Source organism: Bombina bombina, chromosome 11, assembly GCF_027579735.1.
Source record: "Bombina bombina isolate aBomBom1 chromosome 11, aBomBom1.pri, whole genome shotgun sequence".
Taxonomy (NCBI): Eukaryota; Metazoa; Chordata; class Amphibia; order Anura; family Bombinatoridae; genus Bombina; species Bombina bombina.
In genome coordinates this window covers 64,877,355-64,880,829 of record NC_069509.1, presented here as the reverse complement: position 1 = coordinate 64,880,829, position 3,475 = coordinate 64,877,355, and the positions used below count along the sequence as shown (strand labels likewise).

General features: G+C 37.3%; 1 non-coding gene across 1 annotated transcript; it reads left to right on the top strand.

The window, feature by feature from the left end:
* The first annotated feature begins 695 nt into the window (after positions 1-695).
* On the top strand, positions 696-861 carry LOC128642538 (U1 spliceosomal RNA). The gene has a single exon (XR_008399675.1). It is a non-coding gene; the product is annotated as a U1 spliceosomal RNA (small nuclear RNA).
* The last annotated feature ends 2,614 nt before the right edge of the window (positions 862-3,475 follow it).

The window sequence follows — 3,475 nt, the reverse complement described above, 5'->3', positions numbered from 1 at the left end:
GGAGCAATGCTGCTCCTTCAATAAAGAATACCAAAGGAATGAAGTATATTAGCTAAATGAATTAAATTGGAAAGTTGTTTAAAGTTGCATACTCTATCTCAACATGAAAGAAAAATGTTGGGCTTCATATCCCTTTAAACAAATGTTTGTTAAACTGCTGGGTACAACTACTTAACACAGTAGAATAGCATAATCAATAAATGCATAACAAAAAGACAATGTAAAAACATTTAGGGGCATATTTATTAAAGGCCTGTCCGACATGATCCTATCATACGCTCTCCGTATTCAGCATTGTACCAGAAGCTCTTGTGAACTTCTGGTGCAACGCCGCCCCCCTGCAGATTCGCGACCAATTGGCCGCCAGCAGAGGATTGTCAATCAACCCGATCGTACTCAATCGGGTTGATTTGTGGCGATGTCTGTCATCGCCAACACTAAATAAACCTATTACCCCTAAACCACTGACCCCCCACATCGGGATTCCCTAAATAAACCTATTAACCCCTAAACAGCTGGCCTGGCCCCCCACATTGTGAAAAACTAAATTAAACTATTAACCCCTAAACCTAACACCCACTAATTTTAAATTAAAGTTACAATATAACTACCTTAAAATAAAAACTTACCTAAAAACCTAAACTTAAACTATAAATAAACCTAACATTACTATTTTAAAATAAGATACCAAAACTATACTTACCTGGCAGGGGAGTGTTAGCTATGATCACTAAGGTGGCTCTTCCAAGGCGAGGCTGGTTCATTGCACTCCGAGCCAGCTAACCTCTGCGATTTCCCCACATGTGGGAAACTCAACTGCACAATTTATGGTAGTGGGGGCTGCATGAACGCTTTCCCCTGACATATAAAAAAAAAAAAGATACCAAATCTAAAAAAACTAAATTACAAAATTAAAAAATTCTAACACTTCGAAAAAAAATCTAACATTACAAAAAATAACAAAATCTAAAATTAAACAAAAATAACAAAGCTAACATTATACAAAATAACAAACTCTAAAATTACGAGAAAAAAAAAATCTAATATTACAGAAAATAAAAAAATTAAACTTAATCTATTACCCCTATAAAAACAAAAATAAACACCCAAAATAAAAACACTCCCTAATCTAACACTAAACTACCAATAGCCCTTACAAGGGCCTTTTGTAGGCCTTTGCCCTAAGTTTAACAGGATTTTTTAATTTTGTAATTTATTTTAGTTTTGGTATCTTTTTTTTTTTTTTTTTAAATAGTAATGTTAGGTTAATTTATAGGTTTTTTTTTTCCCTTTCATTTCACAGGTAAGTTTTTATTTATTTTAAGGTAGTTATATTGTAACTTTAATTTAAAGTTAGCGGGTATTAGGTTTAGGGGTTAATAGTTTAATTTAGTTTGTTACGATGTGGGGGGTCGGCGGTTTAGGGGTTAATAGCTTTATTTAGTGCTGGCAATGTGAGGGGCGGCGGTTTAGGGGTTAATAGCTTTATTTAGGGTTGGCGATGTGGGGGGACGGCAGTTTAGAGGTTAATAGGTTGTATTTTAGTAGTTGCAATGTGGAGGGACGGCAGTTCAGGGGTTAATAGCTTTATTTAGTGTTGGCGATGTGGGGGGATATTAGACTAGGGGTTTATGTTAGGGTGTTAGATTTTTAAACAACTTTCTTTTCTCCATAGACTTCAATGGGGAATGAGAAAATGGGATCGCCATTTCGCAATCGCAGGTGTTAGGTTTTTTCCCAACACTTTTTCTCCATTGATCTCTATGGGGGAAAACGTGCACAAGCATGCAAAGCCGAAACTTTTTTTGGTGCGGTATGGGGCTAACTGCACCATACTGCACAACCAAAGAGAGTTTTTTTTGTAACTTGTAAAGGCTACGGTATAGAAATAGCGGTACGGACCCATTTCCGTGATGTGTACGCTACGGCTATACCGCACAACTTGTAATCTCCCTCATAGTTAGTTACAGTTTCCTTCCTAATGCATCATGTGACAGCCATCAGCTAATCACAAAATGCATATACATATATCCTGTGAATCTTGCACATGCCCAGTAGATGTTGCCTCAGAAAGTGTTAATATAAAATTACTTTTTACATTTTTAATTATTTATGTGAATTGGAAAGTTGTTTAAAATTGTGTGCTCTATCTGAATCATGAAAGTTTAATTTTACTTGACTGTCCCTTTAAGATGCTATTGCTTTTCCTCCTGTACCTAGGGTTGGCAGCAGTCCTCCACAAAAATACTGTACAATCTGTCGTTGATTGGGCACAATGGTAATTGAGATCACTCAATGCCCCCATAAAAGCTTGGTGGGGGGAAAACTTTTTGAGTTTCTCTCTCTCCTGTATATATAAATATTATTACTGTGTATGCAAGTTTTTTGCAAGCACTGGTGAACAGTTACATCGTGACCAAAAAATATTATCGCCAAAGAAGCCCTAAAACCTGCAGGGGGGGTTGCATAATTTTTAGTGCCTAGGGCAGTACAAAACCTAAAATACACTACTGATTTAGGCATTGCAGGCTGTTTATATTTATTTAGCACTTAGGGACTTAAAAAAAAAAAAAAAACATTTCAGTGCCTAGTAATTTTGTGAAAATACTGGATTGTCCTGTTGAATACTGGACACCTGGCAACCCTACTTGTACCGTAGCTCTAATTAAAGTCTCTCTTATTCTAGCTCATTACAGAAGCCAGTTTGTAAAGCTCTGAATCTTTATACTGGGTGCCGCCATCTTTATGCTGGGTGCACTTTTTGAAAACTTTACCTTACATTTGAGTTAGTTTGTCAATAGAAAGTGTTAGCTATTTGTTTTTCCCTTAATGTTTTTCCAATGACTTGTTATACAAGCTGCAGAGTATAAAATGTATAGGAAGTTGCTTATTTGTGTTTATTTTTGCATATGAAATAGCCGGTTTTGTTCTTTGAAACTACAACCTATTAGAATTGGTTGAGCTTGAAGGGAAATCAGACCTTAGTACACACATATGCTTTTTAAAATTTTTAATAAATTCTTTTGCTGGCTAGATTTACACAGCTTTTCTATACTCAAAAAAACAAAAGTCTTAATCTCGGCACCTAAAGGTTTGACTGATTTCCAAGCATTAGTGCACTGCCTTAATAGGCCAGAAAGGGATGAGGGAAAGATGATAAGGTGATCAGTCCTGGTGTCTCCCAGTTTCTCCTGCTAAGTTAAACAGGGAATTAGCGGTTATACCGTAACTTGATTTAGCACTGTGGCCTCTAGTTATCAACGTGTCTACTTACCTGCCATCGCCGGCCCCAATACGCTCGCCTAAGCTCGCCTCACATCGCCGCCGCGGACCTGAATACGCTCGCCAAAGTTATCAAAAAAGCTGTCAAAAAGCCGCGCACCAAGTACGGGGCGATGAGCAGCGGACTGTGATAGTTATCACTCATCCGATCTCGCTGCTCTTCGGCTTTTCTACAGCTTTATTGATAAGCTGT